Source organism: Pleurodeles waltl, chromosome 4_1 (genome assembly GCF_031143425.1).
Source record: "Pleurodeles waltl isolate 20211129_DDA chromosome 4_1, aPleWal1.hap1.20221129, whole genome shotgun sequence".
Lineage (NCBI taxonomy): Eukaryota > Metazoa > Chordata > Amphibia > Caudata > Salamandridae > Pleurodeles > Pleurodeles waltl.
In genome coordinates, this window is record NC_090442.1 from 758,655,196 (window position 1) to 758,681,974 (window position 26,779).

Below are 26,779 nucleotides of genomic sequence, written 5' to 3' on the forward strand. Positions count from 1 at the left end.
GGTCCAGGAGCACAGCTGCACATCTAATAACACCAGCAAATTATGCAAACCAAAGGGCAAAACCAACCCTGTGTCAGGAGCGGTGTCCACCCCACGGGCCTCCTACAAGTCCATTCAGTGAACATCATCATCATCATCATTTTCATGCCGTGCGATTAAATCATCCCCATTATCACCATCAGTATTATGAAGTAAATCAGAATCAGAGCCAAAGGGATGACGAATCCTAGGAGGAAGGCCTAGTGGAAGAGGAAGTATTTAATCTAAATCATAGCACATGGCAGTGGCGGCCCGTCCTTTAGGGCGGAGGGGCCATGCCCCCCCACCCCATGAAGAGTGTCTGTCAGGCTGAACAAAGGTCAGCCTGACAGACACTCTTCATGCTCAGGTCAGGCAGCCAGGAGCAGGCATGCGCGATTTGTGCAGACTCCTGGCTGCCTGAGCTGAACTTTTCTGGGCTGAGGAGATTACAGCTCCTATGGGTGTGATCTCTTCGGCCCAGCAAAGGTGACTCGAGGCCCTCCCCTGGGTGACGAGGAAAGCGTCACCAATTGACACTCTCCCTGGGCGCTTCAGTTTAAGCCCCGAAGCGCCCAGGGCGAGTGTCAATCAGTTACACTTTGTCACAGAGTGGGGTGGGGTCAGCAGTCTCACTGACCCCATCCCACTCTGTGACGAGGCTGGGACTGCTGCCTTCCCTCATTGGCTGACCTCAGGTCAGCCAATGAGGGAAGGCAGCAGTCCCAACCCTCCTGGGACCTGGAGGCTTAAGGTAAGAGTGTGTGTGTATGTATGTGTGTTATGTTTTACATTGAATGTTTGGTGCACGCGTGCATGTTTGAGTGTTATGAGTGTTCTTAATGGATGTGCGTGCGTGTGTGTGTGAAAGAATGAATGTGTGTGATCTTGTAAAATGAATGTTTGGTGCGTGCGTGCATGTTTGAATGAGTGTTATTAATGGATGTGCGTGCGTGCGTGCGTGTGTGAAAGAATGAATGTGTGTGATCTTGTAAAATGACTGTTTGGTGCGTGCGTGCATGTTTGAATGGAATGAGTGTTGTTAATGGATGAGCGTGCGTGCGTGCGTGTCTATGTGTGAAAGAATGAGTCTGTGTGTGTGTGTGCCCCGCCCGCCCCCCTCCCAAAGCTGCCGGCCGCCACTGGCACATGGGTACCAGATCTTCTGGAGTGGATTCAAGGTAGGGGTGGGCGAGGAGCTCCACTCCACTGGCAGACCTAATGGAGTTTTTGGCACTCCACTTGGAGCACGGAGTTTGCCCAAACTCTGCTAGCCCTGCCAGCAGAGTGGAGCTCACCCGGGGCACACTGCAGCCCAGTTATGGGCTACACACCGCAAGCAAAGACAGTCTGTGCTTGCCCTATGTAGCCCATAACTAAGCTGCAGTGTGCACCGTGTCCGGCAACAGATCCAGGGGGCAAGGCCTCCCTCAGCCAGCAGCAGAGCAGGCAGCAGAGGGAGGCAGAGAGAGAAAGCCAGGCTGCCGGGAGAAGGACGACGAGGACCCAGGTAAGTCCTCATCTCCTATTTTCTTTTTCTTTTTGTTGGTTGTGCACACTGGTGAGCAAAGCCAGACTGAAATGGCAGCCCTGAATTCAGACCAAGTCCTGAGGCAGTGAAAGCTGCCGTTTCAGGCCTCTAGTGCACCAGCTTGTTCTGTGAACACTGCACACGGGGCAAGCTGGTGCACAACAGGCCTGGCAGCTTTCTCTACCTACATCCCTGGCCATAGGCAGCAAAAGAAAGCTGTTATTGCAGTGCACACAGGGCAGGCAGGTGCACAAGATGCCTGAAACTGCAGCTTTCACTGCCTACAGCCCTCTCCTGAGTGCGCCTGATCCCTGAATTGCTAAGCAGGGTCGGACCTGGCTAACCAGGCCCTACCTTGCTTAGGGCTATCAAGATCGGATGCATTGAGGACTCTGCAGGTCCCCAAACTCTGCCTCAGTGGAATTCCACAGAGTTTTTGATCAACTCCGTGGAATTTCGTGGAGTCGAACTCCAAGAACTCCACCCCGTCCTAATTCAAGGCATGACTTGAGTGGAGGTTGAAGTGGATTTAGCTTGACTTCCAGTGCTGGTGATTGTGCAATTGATGTTGGCGAAGAAGAAACCAGCACAGATCTTGGAACAGGAATGAAAGTCAGCTGCATAGTCGGCACGGAACTCAAAGCAGGTTGTAGTGGCAAAGTCAGAATCAAGGAAGAATCTGAATGCAGTAGCCAGACTAGAGCCCCTGTGGATCCTTGGAACCTGAATGCATGCCAGAGGGAGCCAGAGTGCCAGAAATAGACAACATGGCCTCCTTAATCCTTTCACTGCTAGTTTGCGCTTAGGTCCCCATTATTTTTTGTTCACATAAGGTGTCCACACCAAATGTTTGTCCTGTTTTTCCAACATCCTGCAGATTCTAACGGTTTGTGGAATCCTTCTGGAGGGGACTGAGAAATTCACCTACATACAGCTACATTTTGTTTTTTTGGGGAAAAGTGGGAAAAATATGCAGCAGAAAAAAGCATTTGTTTTTTCTCTGCAAATGGCATCAACAAAGGGTTTTTGGTGCTAAAATCACCATCTTCCTAGTTTTCATAAACAGACAGACTTGAATCAGAAAACCACATTTTTCAACATAATGTTGGCATTTTACTGGGACATAGCCCATTTTCTTCTGTTTTGTGCTTTTAACCTCCTTCCAGTTAGTGGTAGAAATGGGTATGAAACCAATGGTGGATTCAAGAAAGGTATAGATTTCTGCAAAGTACACAAAATTCTGAATTCAGCAAGGGGTCATTGTGTAGATCCTTCATAGTTTTCCTATACAAAGTAACCGTTGAAATAAAAAACATATTGTAACTGATTAGAATAAACAGCCATTTGTGTCTATCTGCAACTAAAGCCTTCTGGGTTGTGAGGGTATAAAAGGCTTGTAGGTTCACCAAACAACCTATGTTCACAGAGCCAATAACTGAGCTGCACCTTACAATAGTTTTTCATTGTGTACTGAGTATACAGTAATTAATTTGGTAAAATATAACTAGTGAAAAATAGGTATCTAGGAAATATCAGTATTTCCAAAATGGGCAGAAGATATGGAGTTTAGCAGCAGTGGTTATTTGCACATTTCTGAATTTGGGAAAACCCATACTAGCATGTGAATTAGAGGGCATTTGTCAAAATGACTTCTTTCTTACACACTGACTAACATTTGGAAGGAACAAATGCAGAGAAAGACAACTGGTAATAACACTTGCTCTACTATTCTGTGTTCCCCTAAATCTCTGGATAAAACTGGTACCTCACTTGTGTGGGAAGGCCTAGTGTCCACAACAGGAAACAGCCCAAAGCGCAATGTGGACAAAGCACTTGTTTCCACTGGAAACGAACCCTTTTTTGCAATGTGCCTAGCTGTGGATTTTGGGCTCCAGCTCTGCCAGCACCTAGGGATACCTGGCAAACCTGTACATTATTAAAAACTAGACACCTAGTGGAATCCAGGATGGGTTGACTTGTGTAACTTTCACCAGGTTCTGTTACCCTGAATCCCTTGCAAACCTCAAAATGTGTCTAAAAAACACATTTTCTTCACATTTCTGTGATGGAAAGTTCTGGAATCTGAGGGTAGCCACACACTTACTTTGACCTAACACTCTCCCAAGTCTCTCGGTAAAAATGGTACATCACTTGTGTGGGTAGACCCAATGCACACAGCAGGAAATGGCTCAAAACGCAACATAGACACATCACATTTTTCCACCCAAAACTCACCCTTTTTTTTTGCAATATGCCTAGCTGTGGATTTTGGTCCTAGCTCAGATGGCATCTTGGGAAACCTAGCAAACCTGCACTTTTTTGAAAATTAGACATCCAGGGGAAACCAAGATAGAGTGGCTTGTGTGGCTCTCAGCAGGTTCTATTACCTGAATACTCCCTTGCATACTTCAAAATATGTCTAAAAAACACATATCTTTCACATTTCTGTGATGGGCTAATTCTGGGATCTGAAGGGATCCACAAACTTCTTTCCACCTAACATTCCCCCAAACCTCCTGATCAAAAAGGTACCTCACTTGTGTGGGTAGGCTTGGTGACCACAACAGGAAATGGCCCAAAACGCAACATAGTCACATCACATTCCTCCACTGAAAACTGACCTTTTTTGCAATGTGCCTAGCTGTGGATTTTGGGCCCTGTTCAGCCAGCACCTAGGGAAAACTAGCAAGTCTGCACATTTTTGAAAACTAGAAACCCAGAGGAATCCAGGATGGGGTAATTTGTGTGGCTCTCACGAGGGTCTGTTACCCAGAATCCCTTGCAAACCTCAAAATGTGTCTAAAAAATTCCTGTTCCTCACATTGCTGTGATGGAAAAATCTGGAATGTGAGCTGAGCCTCAAATTTCCTATGACCCAATGTTCCCCTCGGTATCCCAATAAAAATGACACCTCACATGTATAAGTGGGCCAAGTGCCTGGAAAGGAAAGGGCCAAAAATGTGTAGAAATTTAGGGGGGACCAAAGCGGGTCCAAAAGGGAAGGGTTTTTTTTTCATGCGTTTTTAGGCTGACTCTGCTTTGGGCAGCCACACAAGTGGGACAGAGGTTTTAGCAGTGCAGATGGGACAATGCTGGGTGGTAGGAATTTTGTGGATTCCTGCAGATTCCTGAAGTTTCCATCACAGAAATCTAGGGAAAATATGTAATTTCAGTCAAAGTTGGAGGTTTGCATGGCATTGTGGGTAAGAATATGGTGTAGGGTGCATCACCTCTTACACACCTCATACATTCATCTCCAAAACACAGCAACACCCCATCTAACACTCAAATTCCACTTAGCAGCACTAACTCATATACAAATCCCTCACCAAAAACAACTACACCAATATCCCCTCTCATTATTCCACAAAAACAATACCGACCACAAACATCTACACATCAAAGCAACACAAACTTACATTACACTCATCGTCATACCCACTCCCACCCCCAGGACTACACAAAGGATACAAATTCCATCCTATCTCCACCCCTACCCCCCCACTCTTCACAAACACCTACCACAAGCACCCCATCCCAGCAACATTCACTCACTTGCCTCTCCTCCATTGCACAATTTAGAGCCTTACATCATGATCCACATGCTCCTCCACCACCCCTAACCCATACTCCATCCATACTAAACAAACGCAAACAAAATAAAAAACATGCCACTCATAGCAACCTCGCATCCCCTTGTCTGTTACATAATAAAACTACCCTACAAAAAACACTACACTCCTCATGGCTCTCTCAGCCACCAAGTCTACCACACACACACACAGACCCAACAAAATGCCTCCTTAACCTGCTGGAAGAGTAACACTATATTGAAAAGCAAGACTATTGTGAGCCTCAAACAGTTATCACAACTAGCAACACTCCTGCTTCAAGCTCACATTACACTACTTACCCTTCTACTAAACAAAACAACACTACCACTAACACACCTTATCTAAACTGCCAGCTCATAAATGCTCGATCACTCTAAAAAAACAAGCACCACATCTACGACCTGCTCACAGACACACAACCTGACTTACTATTCATTACGGAATCCTGGTTGGGAGATGACATGGCACCAGTGTTGCACGAAGCCCTTCCTCCGGGCTATCAAACCATCACACAAAACCGTATAGGCAAGAGAGGAGGTGGACTAGCTATTATATTCAAACAGGCAATAAACCTCAGTAAAACAGACAACATCTCCATACGAGGTTGTGAAGCCCTCCTTAACAGATGCCACCCTACTCCAACTTCCTCCTGTAACTTTCTCCTCCTTTACAGACCTCCACCTAACAACTCCACTTTCCCAGATGCTTTTCTTGACACAGTCTCAAACCTTATTACACTATACTCCAATCTATGCATTCTTGGGGATCTAAACATTTGGTTTGACAAACCCAATATGCCCCATCCAAAAGCTATCACCACTGGCCTACTTGCATTGAACCTACATCAGATTGTACACAATCCCACACACATCGCTGGTCACATCTTAGATGTCATTTTTGCTAAGCCTGAACTCGTTACTATTCATAGCATCACACCAACCACCTGGTCAGACCACCATCTGATAACTTTCCGACAGACAACTCCACAAATCAACACACCCCGCACCCACTTACATATATACACCTATCGACCATGGAGCAAACTCTTTTTGGATCACTTAGAAACACAACTAACAGCAAAAACAGATCTAGATACAATTAATTCTGTACCAAAACTTTATGAGTGGCTACAGAAAGCTTTTGATGTCCTAATACCACTCAGAAAAACTAAACACGACAAAAGAAAACCAACACCTTGGAGAAACACAGAACTTAAAAAGATAAAGCAACAAATCAGAAAGTTGCAGCGGACCTGGCTCAAAACAAACAACAGCCAAGACAAACTGCAGCTACACAAACTTAACAGGATATACAAATCATCAATCAAAAAAGCTAAAAAAAGATACTACTCAGACAGAATTCTAAATGCTTAATCTACAACCAACGAATTTTTATAAAATTCTCAATGAATTTCGAAAACCTACATGCATGGAAGGAAGTCATCCTACCACTCAAGATTTCACAAACAAATTGGCAACTCACTACACAACCAAGGCAGACACATTGGACTCCTATTTAAAACAGAAGAAAACCATCAGCACCAACCCCTTTACTAAAATACCCTTTAAGAATAAATCATCCCAACCTCTACAGTCCTTCAAACAAATATCCCAGGATGAATTTATGGATTTGGTCAAAGCAAGCAGACCTTCTGGTTGCCCTTCTGACCCTTGCCCACTGCAAATCTTCAAGAACATCCTGCTATCTACTTCTGCTGCCACACCTGTAAGAAGAATCATCAACAACTCTTTAACTTCAGGAACTTTTCCTGCAGACCTGAAAAAGGCATACATACGACCATTATTAAAGAAAACAAACCTAGACCCGCAAGACCCCAACAACTACAGACCTATCACAAATGGACCTTTCCTGGGCAAATTGATAGAAAGAGCAGCTTTCGCCCAGATGTCACAATTCATTGAAGACAATTCTATACTTTCAGACTTACAAACTGGATTCCGCCCAGGAAGAAGCACTGAATCGGCACTCATGGCAATCTGGGACGATCTTAAAAACACAGTCGACCGAAATGGAGTTGCTGCACTACTTCTCTTGGACCTCTCAGGTGCCTTTGATACGGTTGACCATGACACCCTAACTCAAAGACTCCACGAAGCCGGCATACAAGGGATTGCTCTCGACTGGATTACTTCTTATCTCCAAAAAAGAGCGAATATCATCCACTCGCCCCCCTTCTCATCCGAACCCTCCCACACAAAAGCAGGGGTCCCCCAAGGGTCAATCATCTCACCTTTGCTTTTCAACATCTACATGATATCTTTACCAGAACTGATCAATGATTTCCATCTCACATGCTACAACTATGCAGATGACACACAAATACTACTTAAATTAGAAGACCCCAAAAACATTGAAAACTCACAAATCTTCAGTTGCCTCAGAGCCGTTGATCAGTGGATGACCTGGAGCCATCTCAAACTAAATACCTCCAAAACAGAAATACTCATATGTGGTGACTGGAAAAATTATGACCCTATGTGTGTCTGGCCTGACGATCTCGGACAACCTCCTCAATTATCCAAGGAAGTTAAAAACCTAGGAATCACCATGGATTCCAAGCTAACTATGAATGCCCAAGTAGACAAATTAGCACGCACAAGCTTCATCACCTTAAAGACTTTACGACGCATCTTCCCCCACCTCGGATTTCCTCACAAGGTGCAAGCTACTATCTCACTTGTACTATCCAAACTGGATTATGCCAATAGCCTCTACCATGGATCATCTCTATCTGTTATGAAAAAACTACAACGTATCCAGAATTCCGCAGCCAAGCTACTACTACATATAAAGCTGCAAGCCCACATCTCCCCTGCCTTGAGAGCACTACACTGGTTACCCGTTGCCAGAAGATGCACTTTCAAGCTGCTTTGTATCACCCACAAAGCTATACATGGAACAGGACCACTTTTTATCAGAAAGAAAATTACCAAATACATCCAACAAAGAACCCTCCGCTCAAGACTGGCACCCCGCCTTAGAAAACCACCATACAAGAAAAAGACTGTAGGTGGTACATCCTTCTCCGTCCAAGCAGCCAAACTATGGAATTCATTACCCCCAACTATAAGAGCCACAGATAACTTTCTTGTCTTCAGAAAACTACTCAAGAGTTGGCTCTTTCCTTTTTCAAACAACTATGAACTGCATATGCATATGTGGATAAATATTTTTTTCAGATTGTATGTATATTTCTATTTATTTATAGTTTCTTTGGAAAATATGTATTGCTACTGTCATAGCAATAAAATACACACACACTCTGTAAACCTGTCTGACTAAGTATTTTTTTTTACCCATGATTCTAATTATGTATTGTATGTGCATATGTGTGTGTATTCATGTGTGTGTGTGTGTGTGTGTGTATATATATATATATATATATGTGTATGTATGTGTATATGTTGTTTCTGTGCTTGGCATGTTCGTGGATCATTGCATGGCTCCTACTAGATATCTATGAATTCCTGCTCTCATCTTATCACACTTATCTACTCATCACTCTTATGTCATGTCTCTATCAAACTATCCTCCATTCTCACTCTGACTCATCCCAAATCCCTTCTACCACTTTCACCTCCTAAATATCTCTGCCTAAGCTCTTCCCTCCTGTAGGAAGTTGGCTCTGTATGCACTATTTCAAAGTAAGGAATAGTATGCACAGAGTCCAAGGGTTCCCCTTAGAGGTAAGATAGTGGCAAAAAGAGATAATACTAATGCTCTATTTTGTGGTAGTGTGGTCGAGCAGTAGGCTTATCAAAGGAGTAGTGTTAAGCATTTGTTGTACACACACAGGCAATAAATGAGGAACACACACTCAGAGACAATTCCAGGCCAACAGGTTTTTGTATTGAAAAATATATTTTCTTAGTTTATTTTAAGAACCACAGGTTCAAATTTTACATGTAATACTTTGAATGAAAAGGTATTGCAGGTAAGTACTTTAGGAACTTTGAATAATCACAATAGCATATATACTTTTCAAATAAAACACATATAGCTATTTTAAAACTAGACACAGTGTAATTTTCACAGTTCCTAGGGGAGGTAAGTAATTGTTAGTTCTTGCAGGTAAGTAAACCACCTACTTGGTTCAAGTTTGGGTCCAAGGTAGCCCTCCGTTGGGGGTTCAGAGAAACCCCAAAGTTACCACACCAGCAGCTCAGGGCCGGTCAGGTGCAGAGTTCAAAGTGGTGCCCAAAACGCTTAGGCTTCAAAGGAGAAGGGGGTGCCCCGGTTCCAGTCTGCCAGCAGGTAAGTACCCGCGTCTTCGGAGGGCAGACCAGGGGGGTTTTGTAGGGCACCGGGGGGGACACAAGTAAGCACTGAAAGTACACCCTCAGCAGCACGGGGGCGGCCGGGTGCAGTGTGCAAACACACGTCGGGTTTTCAATTGGAATCAATGGGAGACTAAGGGGTCTCTTCAGCGATGCAGGCAAGGGGGGGGCTTCTCGGGGTAGCCACCACCTGGGCAAGGGAGAGGGCCTCCTGGGGGTCACTCCTGCACTGGAGTTCTGATCCTTCAGGTCCTAGGGGCTGCGGGTGCAGGGTCTTTTCCAGGCGTCGGGATCTGAGAGTCAGGCAGTCGCGGTCAGGGGGAGCCTCGGAATTCCCTCTGCAGGCGTCGCTGTGGGGGCTCAGGGGGGACAACTTTGGTTACTCACAGTCTCGGAGTCGCCGGGGAGTCCTCCCTGAAGTGTTGTTTCTCCACAAGTCGAGCCGGGGCGTCTGGTGCAGAGTTGCAAGTCTCACGCTTCTGGCGGGAAACGCAGTCGTTTTAAAGTTGCTCCTTTGGAAACAAAGTTGCAGTCTTGGGTGAACAGGGCCGCTGTTCTCGGGAGTTTCTTGGTCCTTCTAGAGCAGGGCAGTCCTCTGAGGATTCAGAGGTCGCTGGTCCTGGGGAAAGCGTCGCTGGAGCAGTGTCTTTTCGAAGTGGGGAGACAGGCCGGTAGAGCTGGGGCCAAAGCAGTTGGTGTCTCCGTCTTCTCTACAGGGTTTTTCAGCTCAGCAGTCCTCTTCTTCTTAGGTTGCAGGAATCTGAGTTCCTAGGTTCAGGGGATCCCCTAAATACAGAATTTAGGGGTGTGTTTAGGTCAGGGAGGGCAATAGCCAATGGCTACTGTCCCTGAGGGTGGCTACACCCTCTTTGTGCCTCCTCCCAAGGGGAGGGGGTCACATTCCTATTCCTATTGGGGGGATCCTCCATCTGCAAGATGGAGGATTCCTAAAAGTCAGAGTCACTTCAGCTCAGGTTGCCTTAGGGGCTGTCCTGACTGGTCAGTGACTCCTCCTTGTTTTTCTCATTATCTTGCAAAAAGTGGGGCCGTGGCCGGAGGGGGCGGGCAACTCCACTAGCTGGAATGCCCTGTGGTGCTGTAACAAAGGGGGTGAGCCTTTGAGGCTCACCGCCAGGTGTTACAGCTCCTGCAAGGGGGAGGTGATAAGCATCTCCACCCAGTGCAGGCTTTGTTACTAGCCACGGAGTGACAAAGGCACTCTCCCCATGTGGCCAGCAACATGTCTCGAGTGTGGCAGGCTGCTAAAACCAGTCAGCCTACAAGGGTAGTTGGTTAAGGTTTCAGGGGGCACCTCTAAGGTGCCCTCTGGGGTGTATGTTACAATAAAATGTACACTGGCATCAGTGTGCATTTATTGTGCTGAGAAGTTTGATACCAAACTTCCCAGTTTTCAGTGTAGCCATTATGGTGCTGTGGAGTTTGTGTTTGACAGACTCCCAGACCATATACTCTTATGGCTACCCTGCACTTACAATGTCTAAAGTTTTGCTTAGACACTGTAGGGGCACAGTGCTCATGCACTGGTGCCCTCAACTATGGTATAGTGCACCCTGCCTTAAGGCTGTAAGGCCTGCTAGAGGGGTGACTTATCTATACTGCATAGGCAGTGTGAGGTTGGCATGGCACCCTGAGGGGAGTGCCATGTCGACTTACTCGTTTTGTCCTCACCAGCACACACAAGCTGGCAAGCAGTGTGTCTGTGCTGAGTGAGGGGTCCCCAGGGTGGCATAAGATATGCTGCATCCCTTAGAGACCTTCCCTGGCATCAGGGCCCTTGGTACCAGGGGTACCAGTTACAAGGGACTTACCTGGATGCCAGGGTGTGCCAATTGTGTAAACAAAAGTACAGGTTAGGGAAAGAACACTGGTGCTGGGGCCTGGTTAGCAGGCATCAGCACACTTTCAAATCAAAACATAGCATCAGCAAAGGCAAAAAGTCAGGGGGTAACCATGCCAAGGAGGCATTTCCTTACACCTCCACCTCCACATCTAACTCACCAAACCTCACTCTACCTCTCTGACCTCCCACACAACCCTACTAAATTCTCCTGCATTCATCTCAACCTGCTACTATGCTCTCCCTAACCCTTCCACATACTCTTCCCCCTCCGCCCCCGTTTATTCATCCCAAGCCTTTGGGTTGAGTAAATGAAGGATATACTCCCAATTAACACTTCTGGATTTCTTTCCTCCTCCACCCCTCCATTACTCCAGTCAATCTAACTAACAAACTCTCATATCCGCAGCTCAAATTAACTCATAATAATGCTAAAACTGTACTCATTATTAAAAAATACTAATCCATCACTAATTCTTGTTGGGTTCCGGAGTAGCGTGCTACTCATCGAAAAGCGCTTCGACGCCTCGTCAGGGGTAGTAAGCGCTATATAAATACGATTACAATACAATACAATGTGAAGCACACCACCCTGGACTCATTCCCTGGGATCTCGTGAGCTGTCTGCCCCCCCAGGGGGGCTGATTAGGGAGAATTACCTCCATCTGCCCCCCCAGGGGGGCAGAAAGACTTTGTCCTCGACCCTCCTTTTTTTAAACAATAATGATTCCCTGGAGTCTAGTGGACGTTCTGCCCCGAGGGGGCAGACTGGGGATAATTACCCTATCTGTTCCCCGAGGGGGAGGCAGAAATATTTTGGTATCAATTTTGATGGTGGGAAGGCCCCACCCCTCTTCTATATATAAAAAAAAAGTGTCTGGTGGGCTTTGTGCCCCTGTCCCCCAAGGGGGAAGAAAGACTAGGCCTGTTTTTAAGGGGGTCGGGCCCTGCCCTGCCCCTTCTGGGCAGCCTCTACCACTAGACCTTTCTAAAACAATTCATCCCTAGTGCCTAGCGGGCTCTCTGCCCCTGGGGAGGGCAGATAGAGGGTTAGAACCCCCAACTGCACCCCTAGGGGTGCAGAAAATGTGTGCTTACTTTTGGTTGGGTGGGCATTAAACAACCCTGATGTCTAGTGGGCTTTCTGCCCTCCGAGGGTCAGATTGGGGTAATATTCTCTATCTGCCCACCAGGGTGGACAGAAAGACTGTTCCTTTTTTTGGGGCTCAGTGGGGGTATTTCCTTGCCCTTTCTGGGCAGCCCTCACCCTTTATTAAATAAAAAAAGAAGACCCTAGTGGCTAGAGGGCTATTGCCCTAATCTGCCACCTGGGTTGGGGGGGAGGGAAAGACTTTGCCATATAAAAAAGTGAAGGGGGAGCAAAAACCCTTGCCCAAGGGGCTGCTCTACCCTCTCTGGTGGCCTAGTGGAGTAGATCCCTGCTTGGGGATCGCCTTCCTGAGACAACCCCCAAGCAGGGATCCACCAGAGAAATGTACCTTTGGAAAGGGGAGATTCCCCTTAGTCCAATGTTACCTCTCCCATTAAATCGGTACCTAGGGGGCTGAGATATGCCCCTGAGCACTAAAAAAAATGAAAGCAAACAAGCCGATCGACTCATTTTACTTTCATTTTTTCCTGTAATAACATTGGCGCACCAATCATCATTACAGGGTGAGGATATATTTAGACTTGGTTGCTGGTGAAGCTCTATCCAAATAAAATCCCTCTGAGTGCCCACACCAGTGGGATTTCATGTGCCATGTGAGTGGATGGCTGGGAGCCATCCGACGCACATGAGCGCTGCTGCGATGGACGACTCCCAGCTGTTCAACGCATGCAAAGGGTTAAATGCCTCAACTTAGTGTTCTGTAATCAATGGCATTGGAAACTCAGGCACAATAGGACTAATTGCGAATAGGGAGCAAGATCGGTTGGCAACAATGCAACCTCCTGACTTCTCTTTAGACAGAGGATGGGGTTGAGTCCCTGTTCAACTTCTTGTGCTTCTTCTTGAATTTTGATTAGGAGTGACTAGACAACCTTGACTGCAAAGTGGACTTGTTGTGGAAGCCACCTTGAGAGAAGGACCGAGTTTGCACACTCAACTTTGAGCAGGACTTACGTGAGGCCATGACTCATTTCAATGTTTAGGGACATACAACTTCACTTCACGGTCCTGGATCACCTTTGGTGCACAAGGGCACATTCTTAGAATGACTTGTACCCCAAGCCTAAACACCAGAGTCCGTCACCAAAATCTGGCATGACACAGTTAGATCCCTGTAATCTTCAGTATGCACATTTTACCCTTGTACACTCAAAAGAGTTTTGGAAGGAATTTGTCTACCGACCAAAAGGGATTGGTGCTCCAAAACCATGTTCATAGGAGCACTAAGAAAGGAATGGACATTAGCACACATGAGTGGTGCATAAATGTGATGCAGAGCACCACAACACCAGTTAGTGGCATGTGGCAGCACTGCTGAAAATCTGTCCGGATCCAGTCTGCTGCCTGGGAAACATTCCAAAGATAAGGAATTTCTGGTTCTAAGTATCCATCAGAAAGTGCCATATTCTGGCTGTAGCATTAGGGTAACATAGTCATATTGTGCTTGCAATGATTGGTACAGAGGCAATATTGTGGCTGTAAAGCTTGGGTAATGCACCCTGCAATACCAATGTATTTTTAAGGGAGGGTGAAGTAGCCATTAAGAGGCTGCTAAGTTAAGGTAAAACAGTAATTTTGCAGCTGTAAAGTTCCAGTAAAACAGCCTTGTATAGTAATGTAACAATATGAAAGTTCTGATAAAAGAAATGGAGTAGCTCAGATAGAACACATGTAGCCCCTTTTGGTGCCCTCCGTCTTCGCACCCAGCTGCTTTCAGCCAGAGGATGTCTTCTCCTAGAAGGGCAAGACATCCCTGCTGCTAGGCAACAGCTCAACTGTGGGAGCCAGAGGGTGTGATAACTTTACATTGGGTAAAATCGTTAAACTTTGCCTGATTTCACAAGTGCACATTTTCCAAATTTACCAGCCTATACTGTGAGCAGCAAGTCACTGTAACAAAGCTAGGTTATCTGAGTTGTAGTTAGGTGCTCAGTCTTCTGGGTCTGTCACGGGTCACCCAAATAATGGGGATTGCCTGCTATCCCTGAGGTACAAAAGATAGTTTAGCAGGTGATTCTGTGTGAAGTTTGCAGTGGCCACATTCCCATACCATTCATCAGTACAAATAAATCAGTCTCACAAAGTCACATTGGGTAGTATGTGTTGCCCTCTTGCTGCCTCACTTGGAGTCTTGCAAAGTAGTGCAAAAGTATGCTGCAGAAGGGCATGGAATCAGGAGAGCCAACGTGAAACTGCTCAGCAGTATAGTGCATGAAGGGGCCCATCCAAAAGAACTAATACCCTGCAACTCCATCCAGGGGTGCAAATCCAAAGCTCAGCTCCGTGGGTCTCCATAAAAGTAACCTCAGATACCTATGCTACTTGTCACTCAGAATTGCAGTGATGTTCCTTTTTCTGCCTCTTATACCCTTTGCATGGCTTAGAGAGACATTACTCTCACAGCAATGCACGAGGAGGTACGAGATTCCTACAATAGTGCAATGCAGCAGGCGTAAACCATCCTCAAAGGTGGAAGAGCCTCGCCCCCCTCCACCTCTTTGCAAACATGAAGAGTGCCTGTCAGGCTGAGCAAAGGTCAGCCTGACAGACATTCTTCATGTTCGGATCAGGCCGCAAAGTGCTGCATATGTGCTAAATGTGCCAGTGCTTGTCTGACTGAGCTGAACTTTGCTGGGCTGAGGATTTCACAGCCCTGTGACCACGTCCTCCTCAACCTGGAAAAGCACTTGGAGGTGCTCCATCTCTTGATGAGAGGGCATGTCAGTGATAGACTTGGGCCTGGGCACTTCAGTTTTAGGCCCTGAAGTGCCCAGAGCTGACTATCAGTGACGCCTTGTCACAGAGTTGGGTGGAGTCAGCAACTCTAACTGACCCAATCCCAGTCTGTGATGAGCACAGGTCTCCCGCCTCCTTGTGAGTATGAATGTGTGTTCGTGTGTGTTTAGGTCCTCACTGCAATGAATGTCAAGTAACCAAATTGTCTGGGGTAGCAGAGGTGACATCACACACCATTTAGCCTTTGCTTTCACTTACACAGCATGCTTAGACATACAAGCACATTTATACATACATACACTTGTTGTCACATAAGCACACTCTCACAAGCGTGCACACCTCAGCTGCCAGGGAGGGTCATATTCCAGCAAATAAATTGTAATTCAGTTTTTCTTACACTAATTGTGAATAATAACATGTTATTCACTATTAGTGTAATAATAAAGAATTGACAAAAGACAAGGAAAGTGGGGCTGCCCTTGTGTGCCTGGGACTGATTATGCCACCTCCGAGGGCAGGGGTCGCAAAGGTAGTGCCAGAGGTCGCCAAGGGCATGCCAAAGGTCACAGCTGCGACCCTTGGCAACCCCTAAATGATGTCCATGATCACTGCCCTCCCCTCACCTGCTCAAATTACAGTCCGCCACTACAATGCAGCAACATTCCATCTGTAAAGTTGGGTTATGGAATCAATGTTGTCATTGTAAAACTACACTAAAGGTGCAAAACGTCTGTAAATACAGAGTAATACAATAAAGTTGTTCATGTAAACCGGAGAAGTGTTGTTTTATTGTGGCAGTAAGCAAATGGTAAATGTAATCGAGTAACGCTGTGATTGTACAAGTTATTTAAAAATATGTATAAAAAAACCTAGTATTAAGTGTTTGGGCCACATTAAGTGCACTCCACTCCACAGCATGTTACAAATCCAGCTCACTACAGCCATATTCTGGAGCTTTGATTAGCCTCAGTTTGTACAGAAACTGATAAATCCATTACAGTCTTTTTATTGGCGCAGGTGTAGAGGCTAAGGCTAATCTCAGGAGGAGTGGCAAAAGCATGACAAAATTAATGCACTTCAAACTGACTTTAAAAAGTAGACATTTTCAAGATAAAAATATTAAAATTAAGGTAATGGATTAATTAGGCATTCATGAAAAAGTGCGGCAGAATTAAAGGAGAAAACCATTGAGCAGGGACGGCTGTTGTTCAAGGGCTAAGGGTCTGCGCCCCTAGCCTTTTCTGGCCTCTCTAGTGAAACATATCTTTAATTACATGATGAAAGTCAAACATTTTCTGCACAACATTTTCCGAGTGAAAGTTGTGCACTTTGAAAAGCCCCACTGCGCCTGCGTCAGTATGTGTCTGAAAGCTGCACAGTAGGGCTGACAGGGCTAACTCATGCAAAGCCCTTACGTTTTCTCAGAACGCAGTGACGTCCCTGGCTTATCTCCTCCTCCACCAGAAGCCCTGATAGTAAACAGCCTGGAGCGTTTTTGTTCAGCCTGGGTTTCTGAAAACTTCATGTCACTCCTATATTATTCTACACCCTTTCCTATTTACTCAAATGGTGGGGTGTGATAAGAAGGGTTTAAGTAACAGAGGTCACATTTTATTAAAAGAATGTGGCATTGTGCAAAGAAAATCCCCTTTTCCTGCATTACAAGCAGTCTGTGGCAGATAAATGGAATAAATACAATAAATAACTCCATCCAGGGCTCTCTGGGAGACAGGAGTGTGACCTGAAGACCTCAAGTCATAAATATGCCAAAGACAACCCTGCACACAAGTAAGTTGGAGCTCTATCTTTTTTACAGACAATGAGAAAAAACATCTGTTCTCTCAGCTCTCCTCTCCTTTCACTGCCTCTGTAGGTGATTTAATCTCTCAAAGGCAGTAATGGTTCCAGTAATGTATCATGGCTAGTTATTGTTTATTTCTTCTGCAGACTAATGACGTGATATGTCATATTAAACATGTAATCTGCAGCTCAAATAAACGTGTACCTTTTATCACTGAAACTGCTGGAAACTGGATGGGTGAGGCAATGTGTATTTGTTTGAATGTGTTTGCAGGGCTTGACAGAGTGGCTGAGAAAATGTGGGTGTCTGTGTATAAGAGTTGTGTGAATGGCAGTGGATGACAATGTGGATGAATAAATGGGTAGGTGACCAAAGGCAGTGGGTGAGTAGGTGAATGGAAATACGTGGGTAGTGAGGCTCTCTCACAAGGTGCAATTCCGTCTTGTATTTGTGCCCCACCACTGCTTTCAGTCACCAGCTACCACTGCCATTGAGATTGCAAAACATGTATAAATAATCCTACAAAGTTCACTGTTTTTAGGTTTTAGTTCTCTTATGCAATAGTCACAGAATCTTGAATTCATCACTCTCCTTTTTCGACGTGGAAGAGTTGATTAAACTTTCCAGAATTCCAAATAATTAACCATATAAATAAGAAGGTTGAATGTATTTTGAGCACAGCAAAATAAACTCTAATTTGGAGACTGGTGGATGATTGGATAGTACTATTGCTGCAGTATGCAGCCAATATGAATCAAGGAGGGAACATGCTTGATCGTGCAAATGTTTCCAGTGAGTAATCCGGTGCTTCCCCACCCACCGCTTGGCCCACGGAAACTTTGGTAGAAGATGAAGGCGGGGTCTGTGATATCTGTTGACTTTGAAATCAAGAGATCTGTGTTTTAGTCAGTCAGTCAATATTTTCGTATTCAGTTAACAGTTTAACCATAGAAGCACAAAATATATATAAAAAGCAATTGAATATTAAAGTACAGAAACATCTACATGACAGTTAAAGACTAATCAATATTACAGTATGCCAATTCCGTGGCATACATACACAAAATATTTGAGAGGATTAAATAAACTACCAGATTTCATAGCATTTTAAAAGAAACAACAGAAAAAAGACATAAAAAAATCTTCCCCAGTATAACAGAAAAATAAGTATGTGCAAACAGGCAGCGGAAATCTGCCATTAAATAAAGGACTGATGCATGATTCCAATATCATATCATAAAGCTGCCCGTCATCCGATGGTAGTCTGGATGGACTTGAGCACTACCAAACAAATATAAATCGATGGTAATGACTGAATATAAAGCATGGCTTGTCTGCAATGCCTAATATTCAAGTGTCTCAAATTTGGCATCAGGCTAACAACATTGTATTCTGAGAGTCACATGGACATATTGATAGACTGGCATAATGAAAACAAAGTTCTGGAAAAACACCATAAAAAATAAAACTACTGTGTTTAGCTTCAGTTGTCTCAGTAAAAATCTGTGGTGACTATTGTTGGCCCATACAAGGTAGGGCTCCATGCCAAAGGTACGGTTAACTAGCGCGTGATTTCTTATGGTATGCTTCTGGCACTCACTATGTTCACTGTTCATCTTGCACAGGTCCAAAAAACGGGTTTTAACTGGATTTGGCAGGGTCAGCTCAGAGACATCGGATCAGAAAAGAATGCAGGCAAATTCAAAAGTAAAAAAGACATTTTAAATATAAGCTAGCCATCGAGTCTTTCTGTCTGTATCCATTTTAATGCAATCAGACAGTATCAAACGATTAAAAGCAGTTTGCTGCTTAGTCCATAGGAGAAGCAGGTTGAGCTTAATCAAGCCAATGACTGGGTTCTAATCATGAATTCCCCTTGTCCCACAATTTGTGAACGTCTGCAAACTATACTTTTGCCCTTGTCACTGTTCTCTTGTATGCCAAACAGAAAGCACTGAGGAACAGGTTGGCCTCAATCATTCTTAACCACATACAAAACTCGGCCATTCTTTTCAATTACCCAACATCGCTTTAGATTATAGTGCTGCATGGTACAATAATACTAACTCACTCATTTAGTCTGTATTTTGCAGTGCAACCATGTTAAGTGGGAGCCTCTTTAGAGCACGAGAGTTGCCACATATTGTCTAGTGATGGGGGAAGAAGACCTATAAGCATTGTGCAGAGAACCCCCTGCCACAGTGAGTTGATCCACAGCCAGTAAGAGTTTCTGAGTACTGTGTGTGTCTGATGATTTGTCAGCTGGCAGGCATGCTCCTGATGGCTATCTATCTCTGACCCATGTAGGGGCTCCACACATTGGTGATATGCTGTAGCCACAGATGAGGTTGGCCTTGCAGAAGAGGTCTTGCTTTATTCCTCACTTGAAGGACATGAAGTTGGGCAGCGCAGTCAGCTCCTGGGCTGATGAGTACCTCAAGCTGCAGCCTTGCATCCTGGTGGGTTTGATTTGTTTGCGTTCTTTGAATTAGGTCTCTTGATTGTTATAGAAATGATTGGTATGAATAGGTAAGTGTACCTGTTAAATGAGGTGGCATGGGTCAGCAGTCACTCGAGGCCTGTGCCTCCATACACACAGAATTTTGATTTTAGCTCCGTGTTTCACGTGGAGCCAATGAACTATTTTCAGATAGGTTAATATGTGGCCAGGATGTGGTCTTGATAACAGCATTGATGTAAGGAGTGAATTGAAACTGCCTGTTGAAAAGGACTTCTGGTATTTTCTCCTCCTTCTGTGTCGTAAGGGAATCTTTAAATTATTTTGGTTATAGGAACAATGCTGTGTTCCTGAACACATTTACAAGAAGCAAGAATTCCAATTCTGATCGTTTGAAGCAGAGAAAATGTTCTACTTAAGGCAGCTCTGCCAGTCTGCCTCCATTTTCTTGGAATTTTGTTTTATCAGCATACATTTGGAAATGGATACAAGGGCAGGTGTCATATGTAATCATTGAATAGAGTTCATGACAACAAGCTTGCAGGTAGTTTGCATACCATCATTTCTGTTAAGGGCACTCCTATTCAGTGCTAATGATTAGTTAAGATATAATTGATCACTTCAAGGCACAGTTCTGATGCTCCCAGCCATGACTTCAAGAGGCACAAGTAGTGGTGGTTCCTCAACACACCACAGAACTGTGTTCTGGGACATGTTATCACTGGTCCCCTAAACAGTAGCCTGAAATCAAGGCCAGGGGTTACCTGAAAGTTCACTCACTACCACTACACTGATCATGCTGTCCACCTTAACACTTTCCTTATGCCAGAGATATGGGTCTTTTGACTGAATGGTGATGCTCTGGTGTGCTGTTTCACAAGATGTGTAACCAGAAGGTTCCACAGGTCCTTAGAAAGCTCATAATTTGTTCAGGGCTAGTGTTCAGTGCTTCTTTGTCAGCGAACGTAATGCCTAACTCACTTTAGAGTCACGAAACTTAGAGCAAGAATTCAAAGGCATCTATAGAATTGGCACACTCCTGAAGAAGTGGGAATTCCATACTGGTCACCACTAGTCCACTCTGCAGGAAGATAAAAGTTAATATAAATATATGGGCATGTGTCTCAGAATTAGGTTTAAAAGGAAATAAAAGCTGGTACTTTACTTCAGAAAGAAGGTACAGTTAAGCCACATATTGCTGTTGCTAACTGTCATTCCCAAAGTCAAATGCTTTGAAGGAGAGCACGATGCTTCGGTTACACAAATATACAGGCCTGGGCCACCATGATATCAAATAAAGCATCCATCACAAATCACTGCTACTTTTGGTTATTGTTTCTTTCACACATGAAAGAAATCGTCTATACTGCTACATTTTAAACGAAAGATACACAATGAATTAAAATACTTTACAGTGTGAACCGGATATATTCGTGATGGTGGGCTTTCCTGAGAGTAAAATAAGCCTTCAGGCAACATCCAAAACACATATGGATCCGTATTTACTAAACTTTATGACGGCGCGACACAACAACATTTTATCACAGCACTCACAGGCCTTTAAAACAATAATTTGATATTGTGTTTGTAGTTGCATTGTGTGAGCGCCCGAGCTAATTTTAGTAAATAAGGGCTTCTGTGTTTCCAATTGACAAATGGATTATCTCTGTAATGGCAATGCAGAAACTGTATCACTGTAATGCTAACATAACGAATCAATATTATAATTAAGGACTATCTGGAGATTTAGGAAGATTGGGGATTTGAAAAGAGTTGCAGTAGCTCAGATCTTTAATAACGACTGATGGCAATGTCTTAAATTCCAATAGCAAAACAGCAGTTTCAGCTGCTATTTGAGGGTGAAGATACTAATGTAGGCTGTAAATCCTGAATCGAGCAGTAACATGAGTTACCCGCCAAATCTGGAATTACAAATACTACTGGAAAACTATGGCTCCTGCTCGTTTTCTCCTAGGCAGTATTCCAGTATCCTAAAAGTACCAAAACCCATGCTACCGGTAGTAAAAGCTACATGAACACTAATGCGTACCGCCGCCTATTTTATAGGCAGACCTCATGCGAGATGTAAAGTGAATGGAAATTGGGGGGTCACGATTGGAGCTTTTTTATCGTATGGTCAGATGTGTGACTACATGACAACATGATCCTCATGTTGATGGGAAATTAGTCAGTTGGCCTACTTTTTGCATAGAAGATGGACCCCTTTGGAGAGGAGTTAAGATGACCGACACAAGTAGAGGGCACAATGAATGCAACTTTCATGGACTGTGTAATACAACTAACATTGCTTGCACAGATTTTGTAAATCTGTATCTATACTACAGAAAGGTTATGGAATCTATACTAATGATGATTGTTTCTCTGAACCGTCCATGATTTACTGAAATGTGTCTGTTGTAATGAAGAACCAAACAGACCCGCGTGCATTAAGGAAGGATCTGCGTCTGTACTACATGTGGAAAAGAACCCACAACAGGGAAATACCTGACCAGTTCTGCTGACATAGAGGATATAAACCACCTAGATCCAGGGTTAAGAGATGTGCTTCTCTACAAACATAAGGAATGGAATCCACCTAATACCAGGGATAAAAGGATCTGATCTAATACGGACATGTGAAATCATATGTGTGCACGACTTAAGTCTGCACCTCTTCTTCACATGTAATTGAATATCCCTTAGGGTAGGTCTTGAAGGATAAGTTTCCCTTCTATATGTGGAATGCAATATACACAGGGCAAGGTCCAGGGGTGTAGTCTCACATACAAATGGGATGGATTACGCTCTGGGGCAGAGGTGAATGATGTCTCTCATAGCGGAGGGGCTATAATCAGTGCTTTACATGGAAAAAGAAAAGTTCCGGTATTGACCGAATTGATTAGGGCGGGTCTGGAAGGGGCTTATCTGGGGGCGTGGCTTCAAGGCAGGCATTTAAGAATATCAGCATTTTCCTCTTTAGTATAAAGTTTCTTGCCCTTTAGCCAAGTTCAGGTCACAGGTGCAGGGCGTAATTGGGATTTTTGTAGTTTAATATAGGGTAAACTTGACCTGAGGGCATTAAAACATTTTACATGAGAATCAAAAGCTTTAGGTGAAGGTATACTTTGTTGTTTTTATGGCACGGGCAGATAAAGTGATTTGCCCCGAATCACAGAATGTTATGCAGACACTGGGATTTCACCTCCCCATGCCATAAAAACAAAAATGTATGCTATCATGTAGAACGTGTGCTTCTCATGTAAAGCGCTCTAATACCCTCGCGCCACGTTCGCGCTATATATAAAACTGCAAGTTAGTACCAGCTGCGCACTGCACACATGAGCTAAACTTGGCTGAAGGGCGTTAGACGTGCTGACAGATAATGACGAGTGTATTCTAGCGCTGCGAACCTACACTATAACTGACAGCGCGTCAGTTCAAGTGTCAGGACCACTAGCCCTCAAGCCACACCTCCTTATTCTTGTTTATCTGTCAGAGTGTAAGGCTGCAACAGCGACCTATCACTGGGATACTTTCACCATTAACTGTTGCGCTCCACAGACACGCTCTATTTGAAAGCGTGGTATACAGCAGCACCTGGGCTGCACGAACCGGTACCCTAGAGCTTGACCCCAGCTTGACACTAGGAGTACGGGTACTCTCTTGACACAAGGAGAAGTCCCAGTACTCAAGGGGAGGACACTGAGAAGTTCTGGTACTCAGTCTCGGTAAGTACCGGCCCATTTAAAGCACTAGAACGGGCACAGGCTCGCTACATCTCCTACACGATGAATGGTGCTCCCCAGATTTCAGGACAAGTGAGCTCTGTGTCTTTTACTTATGGAATGGAATCTCTATGAGACAGGTTGTTCAATATAATCCTCTAGCCAGTGACTCAAATGCATCTAGGGAGAGACAGGAGGTAGCGGTGTACCTCTTACAACAGCAACATGAATTATTTATGTTAGGGCTGAGTTAGTTTTGTTTCTTCTAAAGGACTGAAACAAGACATGTTTTTTCTCTGAACTAGGAAGATGTTATTTGCTCCAGGTCAGGCAATTATGATTATAATGGAATTAGGAGCCAGACAGCCATTTAACTCCCATCTTTTATTCCTTATGGTTTGGCTTGGAGGTACTTAATAGATGTTCTGCCTAACATGCACCATTCGTAGGCAACAGATGCATGAGATACTGCTTCGACTGAGTGTTTCAAGGGGGCTTCCCTCCCCTCAACCTTCCCACCAGTATGCAATTTCCTATTTTCATAGACACATTCCAGGTATGATAAGGTATCGCATGGAACGTTAGTTTTTAAAAGCTGTTCTTATCGGGCCCGTGGATGCAAGCAGCTAGTCACACCATACCCTGTGCCGGGAAATGTGAAACATTGTTCATTTCCGGATGAGTGGCCCTGAGATGGCTGAGCAGACAGGAGACAAGTGAGCTCCAGATGGGATCTGAGCAGGAGTGCCTCTGGAACATCCAGCATCGGCTCCACTTATATGGGGCATAATTATACTCTGGTTGTACTGAATTTGTATAAAAAAAATCTGACGCAAATTCGGCACAAACCTAACACCATATTTATACTATGACGCCCAACCCTGCAAGCGTCAAAATTCCTCCATGTGCGTCATTTTCTGGATGTGGGAAGCCTTGCGTTAATGACATGCAAGGTAGGCGTTCCCGTCCAAAAAATGACTTTAAGGCCTGTGCGCCTTAGTTATACTCCTGCGTCATTTTGACGCACTTGATGGGGCGGCCCTTAAAAAATGGCGCACAGCCTGATGTGCGCGGTTTTTTAATGCCTGGGTGAGGGCAGGCATTAAGGGAACTGTGGGCTCATTTCCATGGTCTCTGACCATGGAAGGAGTCCACAGGTGCCCTTCCATTCCCCCAGGGACACCCCCTGCCACCCTCGCCCACCACTGGAGGACACCCATGGATGGGGGGACCCATCCCAGGTAAGTACAGGTAAGTTGAGGTAAGTATAATTTTTTAATTTTTTTGAAGTAGCATAGGGGGCCAAACTTGGGCCCCCCTACATGCCACTGTGCCCAATGGCCATGCCCAGGGGACAAAAGGGGCATGACTCCTGTCTTTGCTAAGACAGGAGTCATTTCAATGGGGATTGTGCGTCAAAAAATGGCGCAAGTCTAGTTAGAGCCATGATTTTTGACTCTGACCCGACCTGCACCATTTTTTGACGCACAACCCCCATTCTTCCCTACGCCGGCGCTGCCTGGTTATAGTATTTTTTTTTTTTACTCTGACGGCTAACGTCAATCCATGAATAAGGCGCCCGCCTGATGAGTTGGAATGGCGTTGGAATGGAGTTAGACAGCATTAAATATTTTGACGCAAAGTATAAATATGGGCCTATGTGTTTAAAGTTGGAATCTAGCCTAATTGAAGTAGGTGGGGGTGCAGTGCTTAAGTTGTGCATGTTGTTTCCGGTGTGGAGCACCAGCACTTATTTTTGAGCGCAAGCACTTATTTTTCAGTACCACCCGCATGTTTAAGAGGAGGCCTTTGGGCACCAGTACATTTTTATTTACAAATCAAGCACCGTGGGGGTGGTTGAGCTTACATAGACTGTGTCAGAAAGAAGACAATGGGTCTGATGTATGAAACACTTTTACAGATCCCAAATGGCCCATCGGGCTGTTTGCAACTGGTAAAATGCTTTTTGGCATGTACCAACCCTATTTTGCAAGTCGTTAACCAATTACTGACTCGCAAAATAGGGTTTGCAACTCACTATTAGGAAGGGGGGGGTGCCAACGACGTCCCTTTCTAATAGAAGCCATACTGGTATGTAGGAATGTTTTGTGACCGGGAATGCAGCCACAAAAAATTGGCAGTTATGACCAACTTCAAGTTGGTGGAAAGCCATTTGTAAACGTGAAGCAGTCTCCAAGGGACCTCTTCCGCTTTGAGAATGGGGGTGTAAGCATCTTTGAAGTGCAGGCAGCGGTCCCACGGACTACTGCCTACTCTTAAAAAATGAAAAGAAAACTTTTCATTTTTATTTTCCTAGTGCTTCCTGTTTTCCTTTAAAGAAAATGGGATGCATTACAAAAAAAATTGCTTTATTTAAAAAGCAATCACAGACATGGTGGTGTTGACCCCACCAGGTCACCATCCCTGTGGTTGTGGCCATTCCCAAATGGGTCGCAAATTGAGACCTGCCTCGTGAAGGCAGGTCTCATGTGACCTATTTAGGAATCACATTGTTAAACACACTATTGTACATAGCAGTTTGTGATTTCCTAACAGAGAATTGCAAAAATTCGCAATTTGGAAATCACAAACCTAAAGCTACATACATCTGGCCCATTGTGCCTCAGTTGTGTTAGCACCATTTAACAAAAGCATGTAAAGACGTCATTACATAGTAAAATGTAGTGGCACGGCAGTTAAAAGGAAGCAGAACTGTTACTGCAGTGTTAATGCATCTAAAAACTCACTCTTCTGGAGCTGAGTGCAGTGGATCACTGATCTAGATCAAAACTTTAAGTTGTCTGGAAAGGCTTCACACATTGGTGTCCTGGCACTCATCTTAGCGGAATTAAAACAACTTGGTCCAATTTTGCAAGTCAATTTCTTTAGAAACATAAGTCAATTTTGCAATATTACTTAATGGAAATAATCCCATTATACGCTGCATTTCAATCCACTCAAAGTGGAAACAGCATCCACATTGCAGCATTAATCATGTTCAACTATAGATGTGTAACTCCTGTACCTAGTGGAGACAGGGCGAATATTTTACTATTGTGCTTAAGATTATTAATGTGTTGATTGTTTCATCTTGAAGTGCAATCTGCAATGACATTTTTAACAATGATTGTTAGAAGAACTAAACATGAGAAATGATGAAAACTTACAAAATTAGACCAAGTAGAATTTAGGTTTTGCTGCCATGGTGCCGCCCTGAGGCAAATCCATGTGATGGTTTTCCCAAAGTGGTTCTACATAGGGCATCAAGGGATAGCCCACTATGTTTTTGCTAGTCAGCAGAAAGACACACTCCACCTTCACAACAAAATGTTTTAAAAAATTCTGCCTCCCTTTCTGGCAAAGGGGAAAACATCAGGAAAAACAGCTCCTCAATTACCCGTACATCTCCTACCAGTGGGATGCATAAGATCACCTTGGACCCTGACTGCCAAGCACACCTTGGTCTCCTATCCTTGCCACAAAAGTCTTTAAATACCACCAGGCAATCCTGCTTGCTATGTTTCCTCTCAGGCTCTCCCTCTTGCTACCTCTCCCCAGTCACTCCCACC